General features: G+C 40.6%; 1 protein-coding gene across 9 annotated transcripts in view; it reads left to right on the forward strand.

Annotated features, from left to right (window-relative positions):
* UTRN (utrophin) overlaps positions 1-12,539 on the forward strand; it is a 581,880-nt gene that overhangs the window by 78,510 nt on the left and 490,831 nt on the right. The gene's annotated exons all lie outside the window — the stretch shown is intronic.

Raw genomic sequence — 12,539 nt, forward strand, 5'->3', positions numbered from 1 at the left:
AAAATAACCAGTTAATATCATAATGGCAGGATCAAGTTCACACATAACAATCTTAACCTTAAATGTAAATGGACTAAATGCTCCAATTAAAAGACACAGACTGGCAAACTGGATAAAGAGTCAAGACCCATCAGTCTGCTGTATTCAGGAGACCCATCTCACACGCAGAGACATACATAGGCTCAAAATAAAGGGATGGAGGAAGATTTACCAAGCAAATGGAGAACAAAAAAAAGCGGGGGTTGCTATACTAGTCTCTGATAAAACAGACTTTAAACCATCAAAGATCAAAAGAGACAAAGAAGGCCATTACATAATGGTAAAGGGATCAATTCAACAGGAAGAGCTAACTATCCTAAATATATACGCACCCAATACAGGAGCACCCAGATTCATAAAGCAAGTCCTTAGAGACTTACAAAGAGACTTAGACTCCCATACAATAATAATGGGAGACTTCAACACTCCACTGTCAACATTAGACAGATCAACGAGACAGAAAGTTAACAAGGATATCCAGGAATTGAACTCATCTCTGCAGCAAGCAGACCTAATAGACATCTACAGAACTCTCCACCCCAAATCAACAGAATATACATTCTTCTCAGCACCACATCGTACTTACTCCAAAATTGACCACATAATTGGAAGTAAAGCACTCCTCAGCAAATGTACAAGAACAGAAATTATAACAAACTGTCTCTCAGACCACAGTGCAATCAAACTAGAACTCAGGACTAAGAAACTCAATCAAAACCGCTCAACTACATGGAAACTGAACAACCTGCTCCTGAATGACTACTGGGTACATAACGAAATGAAGGCAGAAATAAAGATGTTCTCTGAAACCAATGAGAACAAATATACAACATACCAGAATCTCTGGGACACATTTAAAGCAGTGTGTAGAGGGAAATTTATAGCACTAAATGCCCACAAGAGAAAGCAGGAAAGATCTAAAATTGACACTCTAACATCACAATTAAAAGAGCTAGAGAAGCAAGAGCAAACACATTCGAAAGCTAGCAGAAGGCAAGAAATAACTAAGATCAGAGCAGAACTGAAGGAGATAGAGACACAAAAAACTCTCCAAAAAATCAATGAATCTAGGAGTTGGTTTTTTGAAAAGATCAACAAAATTGACAGACCACTAGCCAGACTAATAAAGAAGAAAAGAGAGAAGAATCAAATCTACGCAATTAAAAATGATAAAGGGGATATCACCACCGACCCCACAGAAATACAAACTACCATCAGAGAATACTATAAACACCTCTACGCAAATAAACTGGAAAATCTAGAAGAAATGGATAATTTCCTGGACACTTACACTCTTCCAAGACTAAACCAGGAAGAAGTTGAATCCCTGAATAGACCAATAGTAGGCTCTGAAATTGAGGCAATAATTAATAGCCTACCAACCAAAAAAAGTCCAGGACCAGATGGATTCACAGCTGAATTCTACCAGAGGTACAAGGAGGAGTTGGTACCATTCCTTCTGAAACTATTCCAATCAATAGAAAAAGAGGGAATCCTCCCTAACTCATTTTATGAGGCCAACATCATTCTGATACCAAAGCCTGGCAGAGACACAACAAAAAAAGAGAATTTTAGACCAATATCCCTGATGAACATCGATGCAAAAATCCTCAATAAAATACTGGCAAACCGGGTTCAGCAACACATCAAAAAGCTTATCCACCATGATCAAGTGGGCTTCATCCCTGGGATGCAAGGCTGGTTCAACATTCGCAAATCAATAAACATAATCCAGCATATAAACAGAACCAAAGTCAAGAACCACATGATTATCTCAATAGATGCAGAAAAGGCTTTTGACAAAATTCAACAGCCCTTCATGCTAAAAACGCTCAATAAATTCGGTATTGATGGAACGTACCTCAAAATAATAAGAGCTATCTATGACAAACCCACAGCCAATATCATACTGAATGGGCAAAAACTGGAAGCATTCCCTTTGAAAACTGGCACAAGACAGGGATGCCCTCTCTCACCACTCCTATTCAACATAGTGTTGGAAGTTCTGGCTAGGGCAATTAGGCAAGAGAAAGAAATCAAGGGTATTCAGTTAGGAAAAGAAGAAGTCAAATTGTCCCTGTTTGCAGATGACATGATTGTATATTTAGAAAACCCCATTGTCTCAGCCCAAAATCTCCTTAAGCTGATAAGCAATTTCAGCAAAGTCTCAGGATACAAAATTAATGTGCAAAAATCACAAGCATTCTTATACACCAGTAACAGACAAACAGAGAGCCAAATCAGGAATGAACTTCCATTCACAATTGCTTCAAAGAGAATAAAATACCTAGGAATCCAACTTACAAGGGATGTAAAGGACCTCTTCAAGGAGAACTACAAACCACTGCTCAGTGAAATCAAAGAGGACACAAACAAATGGAAGAACATACCATGCTCATGGATAGGAAGAATCAATATCGTGAAAATGGCCATACTGCCCAAGGTAATTTATAGATTCAATGCCATCCCCATCAAGCTACCAACGAGTTTCTTCACAGAATTGGAAAAAACTGCTTTAAAGTTCATATGGAACCAAAAAAGAGCCCGCATCTCCAAGACAATCCTAAGTCAAAAGAACAAAGCTGGAGGCATCACGCTACCTGACTTCAAACTATACTACAAAGCTACAGTAACCAAAACAGCATGGTACTGGTACCAAAACAGAGATATAGACCAATGGAACAGAACAGAGTCCTCAGAAATAATACCACACATCTACAGCCATCTGATCTTTGACAAACCTGAGAGAAACAAGAAATGGGGAAAGGATTCCCTATTTAATAAATGGTGCTGGGAAAATTGGCTAGCTGTAAGTAGAAAGCTGAAACTGGATCCTTTCCTTACTCCTTATACGAAAATTAATTCAAGATGGATTAGAGACTTAAATGTTAGACCTAATACCATAAAAATCCTAGAGGAAAACCTAGGTAGTACCATTCAGGACATAGGCATGGGCAAAGACTTCATGTCTAAAACACCAAAAGCAACGGCAGCAAAAGCCAAAATTGACAAATGGGATCTCATTAAACTAAAGAGCTTCTGCACAGCAAAAGAAACTACCATCAGAGTGAACAGGCAACCTACAGAATGGGAGAAAATTTTTGCAATCTACTCATCTGACAAAGGGCTAATATCCAGAACCTACAAAGAACTCAAACAAATTTACAAGAAAAAAACAAACAACCCCATCAAAAAGTGGGCAAAGGATATGAACAGACATTTCTCAAAAGAAGACATTCATACAGCCAACAGACACATGAAAAAATGCTCATCATCACTGGCCATCAGAGAAATGCAAATCAAAACCACAATGAGATACCATCTCACACCAGTTAGAATGGCGATCATTAAAAAGTCAGGAAACAACAGGTGCTGGAGAGGATGTGGAGAAATAGGAACACTTTTACACTGTTGGTGGGATTGTAAACTAGTTCAACCATTATGGAAAACAGTATGGCGATTCCTCAAGGATCTAGAACTAGATGTACCATATGACCCAGCCATCCCATTACTGGGTATATACCCAAAAGATTATAAATTATGCTGCTATAAAGACACATGCACACGTATGTTTATTGCGGCACTATTCACAATAGCAAAGACTTGGAATCAACCCAAATGTCCATCAGTGACAGACTGGATTAAGAAAATGTGGCACATATACACCATGGAATACTATGCAGCCATCAAAAAGGATGAGTTTGTGTCCTTTGTAGGGACATGGATGCAGCTGGAAACCATCATTCTTAGCAAACTATCACAAGAACAGAAAACCAAACACCGCATGTTCTCACTCATAGGTGGGAACTGAACAATGAGACCACTCGGACTCAGGAAGGGGAACATCACACACCGGGGCCTATCATGGGGAGGGGGGAGGGGGGAAGGGGGAGAGGGGAGGGGGGAGGGATTGCATTGGGAGTTATACCTGATGTAAATGACGAGTTGATGGGTGCAGCACAGCAACAAGGCACAAGTATACATATGTAACAAACCTGCACGTTATGCACATGTACCCTACAACTTAAAGTATAATAATAATAAATAAATTTAAAAAAAAAAAAAAATTACACCCTACTCCTAGTGGGGAACCCTCTGATATGGTTTGGTTGTGTCCCCACACAAATCTCATCCTGAATTTTATCTCCCATAATTCCCGTGTGTTGTGGGAGGTACCTGGTGGGAGGTAATTGAATCATGAGGGCACGTTTTTCCCATGCTATTCTTGTGATATTCAATAAGTCTCATGAGATCTAATGGTTTTATAAAGGGCAGTTCCCCTGCACATGATCTCTTGCCTGCCGCCATGTAAGACATACCTTTGCCTTTCCTTCGCCTTCTGCCATGATTGCAAGGCCTCCCCAGCCATGTGGAACTATGAGTCCATTAAACCTCTTTTTCTTTATAAATTACCCAGTCTTGGGTATTTCTTCACAGCAGCATGCAAAGGGACTAATGCAAGAAATTTGTACTGGTAGAGTTGGGTTCTACTAATTAAGATACCTGAAAATGTGGAAGCGACTTTGTTTTTTTTTTTTTTCTGCCTCAGCCTCTCAAGTAGCTGGGACTACAAGCGCTGCCACCATGCCCGGCTAATTGTTTTATATTTTTAGTAGAGATGTGGTTTCACTGTGTTAGCCAGGATGGTCTCGATCTCCTGACCTTGTGCGTGATCTGCCTGCCTTGGCCTCCCAAACTGCTGGGATTACAGGCGTGAGGAAGCGACTTTGGAACTGGGTAACAGGCAGAGCTTTGAACAATTTGGAGGGCTTCCCGGAAAGATGTTAATCCCCAAGACAGTGGGGAAAATAGTTCCAGGGCATGTCAAAGGTTTTCATGGCAGCCCCTCCCATCCCAAGTCAGGAGGTCTAGGAGGGAAAAATGGTTTAGTGGGCCAGGCCCAGGACTCTGCTGCTTTATGCAGTCCTGGGACTTGGTGCTCTGTGTCCCAGCCATGGCTAAAAGGGGCCAACGTATAGCTTAGGCCGTTGATTCAAAGGGTGCAAGACCCAAGCCTGGGAGGCTTGTACATGGTGTTGGACCTGCAGGTGCACAGAAGTCAATAATTGAGGTTTGGGAACCTCCACTTAGATTTCAGAGGGGGTATGGAAATGCCTGGATGTCCAGGCAGAGGTGTGTTGCAGGGGCGGAGCGCTAATGGAATACCTCTGCTAGGGCAGCGTGGAAGGGACATGTGAGGTGGGAGCCCCCACACAAAGTCCCCTTTGGGGAACTGCCTAATGGAGCTGTGAGAAGAGGGCCACCATCCTCCAGATCCCAGAATGGTAGATCCACTGACAGTCGTGCACCTGGAAAAGCCACAGACAATGCCAGCCCGTGAAAGCAGCCAGGAGAGTCTGTACCCTGCAAAGCCATGGGAGTGGAACTGCCCAAGACCATGGGAACCCACCTCTTGCATCTGCATTTCCTGGATTTGAGACATGGAGTCAGAGGAGATCATTTTGGAGCTTTATGATTCGACTGCCCCTGCTCGATTTCAGACTTGTATCTATTCAGACTGTATTCATACTGAAAATTAAGATCAAGTAAGTTTTGCCCTTCTGCTCCATGGGATGTTTCTGTCCTCCCTTAGCTCACTTTAGGACACCTGCATTACTGTTTGACAGAGGTACTGCCCCAGTCAAACTCCCCACCTAGCACTGTCCTGACTCATCCCTGCAAGGGGGTCTCCTGACTCATCCCTGCAAGGGGGCCTCCCACTTATTCTACACCTCTCATGTCTCTTCACTGTGCCAGAATAGAGTCAAGTTCAATAGGGTCTTCTCTCCCCACTGATTTTTTTTTTGTTGTTTGTGTGCATCTACTAACGTGAGTATTAAAATATGAATTTATATTGCCTATTTTTAATAAATACAAGATGATATTATTCATATTGTTTATAGCTTTTGTTTTTCTTTAGCTAAATATACTGAATTCGTTTCCATGCCAGTATTAGTAGATCTAGCATGCTCTTTTAAATCCCCGTATTACCCGTTATTTACCATGAACATAATTCTACAGACATACTAAAGTTCTTTGCAGATTAACTTTTATATTTCACATAGCTGATGGCAGAAATAAGGGTAGAAGAAGGAGTGACAGATTGGAGTGATATCTTAGTTGCTAAAACTCTGCTTTGTTCATCGTCTCAGAGAGTGGGTGCATAGGGCTAGGGGAGGCATACATTTTGAAAAGAGGGGGTTGTTGACTAAGAAATAGGCCTCCACCTAACAGAACACCCACTGTGACTATTTACAATGTTTGCATCTCAGCAAAAATACCATTTGTATTCTGAATTCCTTTGTTTCAACTACATAACTCAATAAGAAAAAAAGCTTCCTACAATTGAAAAGAATAGACAGTGTTTAAAGGCCAAGTTTTGCCTTCCTTTTAAGGCTGAATGTGCTTTATTTTAAGCCACTCTTCCTTCTCAAGTTAAGAAGGGCCTTCTGGTATTTCTGTGCAAAGCATCAGTAATACTGTTTCTTTTTAAGTTTATCATTTTTAATCCTGCTTATTTTATTTAGTGCCTATTGCTATAGCATCTAACGACCTCAATGCTTCTGACAGTATATCCTACGGATGCTTGGGGGCAGATTGCCTGGGTTGGACTCTGCTCCAGTTCTTATTAGTTGTGTATGTCAGCTCTGTTTTCCCATCTGTTAAATGGGACAGTAAGAGCCACAATAATACCTCATGGCTCTTATGAGGATTAAAATAAGATAATGCAAGTAAAAGGCATTCCAGAGGATGGGAGGAAATATTTACAAATTAAGTATCTGATAAAGGTCTAGTATCCGCAATAGATAAAGAAGTCTTTTTTATTTTTGAGATGGAGTCTTGCTTTGTTGCCCAGACTGGAATGCAGTGGTGCGATCTCGGCTCACTGCAACCTCTGCCTCCCGTGTTTAAGCAATTCTCCTGCCTCAGTCTCCTAAGTAGCTGGTGCTATGGGCATGCACCACCATGCATGGCTAATTTTGGCTAATTTTTGTAAAGGCATGGTTTCACCATGTTGGCCCGGCTGGTCTTGAACTCCGGACCTCAGGTGATATGCTCACCTTAGCCTCCCAAAGTGCTGGGATTATAGGCGTGAGTCACCATGTCCATCCAAGAATTCTTATAACTCAACAATGTAAAGACAAGTAACCCAATTGAAAAATGAGCAAAGGAATAGATACTTCTCCAGAAAAGATAAACAAATGGCTAATAATTATTGCCCATGAAAAGATGGTCAACATCATTAGTCACTTAGGGAAATGCAAATCAATACCATAGCCAGATTTTTCTACTTTGCACCCACTGGTATGGATGTAATAAAAATGGAAAGAAATACGTGTTGGCAAGGATGTGGGAAAATTAGAACCTTATATTGCTTGTGAAAATGTAAAATAGTGTAGCAGTTTTGGAAAATATTTTGGCAGTTCTACAAAAAGTTAAGCATTGAGTTATCATATATCTCAGTAATTTCTCTCTAAGTTTTATGCCCAAGAAAACTGAAAACATATGTTCACACAAAAACTTGTACATGGATATTCATAACAGCATTATTCATAATAGGCAAAAAGTGGAAACAACCAAAATGCCCATCAGCCGACGAATGGATCAACAAAATATGGTCATTTCATATAATGGAGTATTATCCAGCCATACAGGAAATGCAGGACTGTTACAAGCTGCAACATGCATGGGCCTTGAAAACATAATGCTCAGTGAAAGATGTCTGGCACAAAAGGTGACATATCATATGATTCCATTTATATGAAATGTCTGCCATTGGAAAATCCATAAAGAGAGAAAGTAGACTAGTGGTTTATTAGGGCTGGGAGGCTGGCAGGGAATGAGGGAGTGACTGCTAATGGGTTTCTTTTTGGGGTGATGAAAGTGTCTGAAATTAAGATTGGATGATTGTTGCACAACTTTGTGCATTCACTAAAAAAACACAGAATCGTACATCCATTAAATCCGGATGGATTTTATAGCATGTGAATTATATCCCCGATGACAAAAAATAGGATAATAGTTGGGAGGTGGTACCATGCCGCTAGCATGGTAAGCACTCTAGGTTTTAGTTATTTTTGCTGCTGCTGTCATCATCTTTATTGTTACTACAAAATTAATTTCATTCATGATTCCTAAAAATATCAATTTCTTATGGTTATATTATTTCTAGTTCTTTTCTTCAAATTACACAAATATTAGGCACTCAGTGCTTGCAGAATATTTTCAAAGGTCTGCATTTGTGAACAGGTCCTGGGATGGAAAGCCTTTGAATTACTGTGGGTGTATGTGTTATCCATTTGCTTACACCGCATCTTCTTACTATAAAATAAAGTACTTCTTGGCAGAACATATGGCATTTATAGATTTTTCTTCTTACTTTCTTTTATTTGATTTATATAATTGGGTACTCTCAACTCACATGATGGAGTGAAAGCAAAGAAACCAAGAATAGGATAACGCTAAGGAAAGCCTCAATCTTCTTTTTGTTTTTTATTATTGGTTGAATAATTTGAGTTTATTTCATGGAATAAGGTAAATATTTTACATTTGTTAAAAGCTCTATACTTTGTTCCAGGTTCAGTGGATTACAAAAAGTACATATAACAAAACAACAAAATTTAAAAATTAATCAGTGGAGACAGAACAAAAAAGAGCATGGATATTAAAATATAACTAAAAGATGCTGGGCACTGTGGCTCACTCCTGTAATCCCAGCACTTTGGGAGGCCAAGGTGGGCAGATCACTTGAGGTCATGAGTTCAAGACCAGCCTGACCAATATGGGGAAACCCTGTCTCTACTAAAAACACAATTTTTTTTTTTTTTTTTTTTTTTAGATGGAGTCTCACTCTGTCACCAGGCTGGAGTGCAGTGGTGTGATCTTGGCTCACTGCAACCTCTGCCTCCCGATCTCAAGTGATTCTCCTGCCTCAGCCTCCCGAGTAGCTGGGACTACAGGCACGCACCACCACACCCAGCTAATTTTTGTATTTTTAGTAGAGATGGGGTTTCACCATGTTGGTCAGGATGGTCTCAATCTCCTGACTTTGGGATCTGCCTGCCTCGGCCTCCCAAAGTGTTGGGATTACAGGCGTGAGCCACCGCACCCAGCCTTAAAAATACAAAAATTAACTGGGTGTGGTGGCCCGCGCCTGTAATCCCAGGTACTTGGGTGACTGAGGCAGGAGAATCACTTGAACCTGGGAGGCGGAGGCTGCAGTGAGCTGAGATTGTGCCTTGCACTTCAGCCTGGGTGACAGAGTGAGACTCCGTCTCAAAAATAAAAGGTAACTAAAAGTAAATACTTAAAAAAAATTGGAATTCCTCAATCTTGATGAAATATCCTTTTCATGTTTTCTCCCATAGTTAAACAAGGAGTGTTTCCTTCTTTGGGGCAGTAGCTACATAGTATGAGACTTCTAGTAGTGCACTATGCTAATGTAATCACACTTGAATGTTTTTTGAAAACATTTTACATAAAATACACGTCCCAGATGGACTCTATTCTTTAGTTGGTTATCTAGACTTAACGTTTGGATTATGTTTGCTAAATGCGTCAGCCATATCCTAAGTGCTGTGATCCTTGATAACTATTAACCGATGCGACTGGGGGGCATTTTGTGGTTATAAGAGCTAAATGATATTTATGCAAGTGTGTAAACATTAATAACTCAGGGTTTATAGGCATGTTAGAATATTTGGTTATGGCTAGGGAAATGCACATTAGCTATCTAGCACAGATCTAAAAGTGATCTGGGCTACACCTTTCATTTCTGGATTTCTTTCCTCAAGCTTAAAGGGTGTTCTAATTTCATTGTTATCAATCTCAAGATCATTTCACAGTTTCCTGGTAGTTGGGCTTCATGGTGACTTTTTTTTTCCAGGCTCTTTGTTTGGATATGTGGCCTTGTTTGACTTGTCTTTGATTGCTATATATCTGTACCCCTGTTTGCTTTTGCCTGGCTACTGATTCTCAGTGTTTCACTTTGACCTTTGATAAAGCTGTGACTCTGATTCATTTTTAGGGGGATTCACCTGGTTGGAAGAATCTAGCCTTGCCCTGCCAGGCGGCTGCCTTGGTGTTGCTTGCTGGTTGGAATGTATCCATTGAAGGCCTTAGATGTTGGAGCCCTTGCTTCCTAGCTCCTCCTCTTTGTTTGAGGGTACCTCTCTTCTGGTCTAGTGCACAGCCTGGTCTATGTCAATTAGCACGTTCTGCCTGGCTTTTGATGGCATGTTTTTTCCCTCCCACATAGGGTAGCAGGCTTTTTGTATGTTGTAGTGGGTTTTTGATACCCACTGTCATTTTTCTTTTCTTTTTTTGAAACAAGGCTTCACTCTGTCACCCAGGTTGAATGCAGTGGCACGATCACAGCTCCCTGCAGTCTTGAACTCTGGGACTCAGGCAGTTCTCCCACCTCATCCTCCCGAGTAGCTGGGACTACAGGTGTGCACCACCATTCTCAGTTACCTTTTTAAAAAAGTTTTTTGGGTCGGGCCCGGTGGCTCACACCTGTAATCCCAGCACTTTGAGAGGCTGAGGTGGGTAGATCACAAGGTCAGGAGTTCGATACCAGCCTGGCCAACATGGTAAAACCTGCTCTCTATTAAAAATAAAAAAATTAGCTGGGCATGGTGGCGTGCGCCTGTAATCCCAGCTACTCAGGAGGCTGAGGCAGGAGAATCGCTTGAACTCGGGAGGTGTAGGTTGCAGTAAGCTGAGATCGTGCCACTGCACTCCAGCCTGGTGACAGAGCAAGACTCTGTCTCAAAATAAGAAAAAAAAAAAAGTTTTTTGTAGAGTCAGAGGCCTCACTATGTTGCCCAGGCTGATCTCGAACTCCCGGACTCAAGCACTCTGCCATCCTCGGCCTCCCAAAGTGCTGGGATTATTATAGGTGTGAGCTCCCATGCCCAGGCTTCCCAGTGTCATTCTAATTTGAATTTTTCTAGAATGATTTCTAGAATTTTTCTAGAATGATTATTGTATCCTAAATATTTATAGCATTATGTTCTTTACTTTTTATTGCTTAGAAAAAAATAGTTTAGTGACTACTGGTAATTTGCAAATTAAAGAATTATGTATAAAATTGCTATAGGTGCCTATGATTAAATTCTTTTACCAAGATTTCACTTCTAGAGAACTGAAGAATTTACCAAAGTAAAAATGGTCTAGCTTTATTACTTGGTTTACAGAAATAAATAAATCATAGTTAATAGTACAGTATGTTAACAATACTGTATACTCTAAACTACAGATTAGAAAAATATGCACCCTATTTGTCACAATAAATGAAGTGACCAAAGCTATAGTATTTCAAATCTATGACTATTATATATTTTTCTATACCGAATCACTTCTTTTTTTGTTTGTTTGTTTTTGGGAAAGAGTCTGGCTTTGTCGCCCAGGCTGGAGTGCAATGGTGTGATCTCAGCTCACTGCAACCTCCACCTCCTGGGTTCAAGTGATTCTCGTGCCTCAGCCTCCCCAGTAGCTGAGATTACAGGCATGCACCACCACACCCAGCTAATTTTTGTATTTCAGTAAAGAGTTTCATCATGTTGGCCAGGCTGGTCTTGACCTCCTGGCCTCAAGTGATCTACCTGCCTCAGCCTCCCAAAGTGCTGGGATTACAGGTGTGAGCCATGGTGCCCGGCCTGTACCAAGTAACATTTATTTCTGTGTGCAAGAATATACATGTGCTTGTTACAGAGTTGAGTTTATCATATTCTGTCACCATGTATTTCCCATAAATCTATTCAGTTAAAATCTGTGCCACTTATCAAAGTTTGGTGTGATTACATATATATATATAAAACCTATATGATCTTTGAATTCAGAGCCTTGGTGCTAGCCTGAGAGTCTGTGTGTATGAATGCGGATGGCAAAAGTGAGGCATGGATGATTGCTATTTTTTTTCTACCGGAGTGCCATTATTAACAGTTTCTTTTCTGGATAGTTGCTGTGAACACTGTTGTGGGGCTGCTCCCTGTGTATGGCTCTGCCTCAGGACCCACAGAGTCGGCTGGCTCCCAGACCTACTCTGTCTCTGGTTACAAGTCAGTGTCTTATTTACTGGAAGTTAAGAGACAGGGCACTGTTGATTTACGCTGTGCTTCAGCATGCCCTTATTAGTATTTCTTGGTTCTTCCATCAGTGAGTCTCTGATTTCTTCACCAAAAAATAATCTTGCACAGAGTCATGATCCTCCCTGTTTTTACAAAACACTGAGCTTTGGAAAGGGAAATGATTACTCATCACAACTCTAAACACTAGGATAAAATGTTCCTATTTAGATCAATCAGGGGCCAACTTAATTTTCTAATGAACTTTTAGAATTGCTTTTCTGGTCCGCCTTTAGGGACTATGATTATACCAGCTTTTCTTCTTTTTAATGTTTCTAGAAGTCACAATTTCATCTATGCCAAGAATTAAAGGATCCTTAAACATGTGAAAAAGATGAGAAAGACAGTGGATCATCTTGATGATGATGGTCC

This window comes from Macaca fascicularis, chromosome 4 (genome assembly GCF_037993035.2).
Source record: "Macaca fascicularis isolate 582-1 chromosome 4, T2T-MFA8v1.1".
In the NCBI taxonomy this organism is placed as follows: Eukaryota; Metazoa; Chordata; class Mammalia; order Primates; family Cercopithecidae; genus Macaca; species Macaca fascicularis.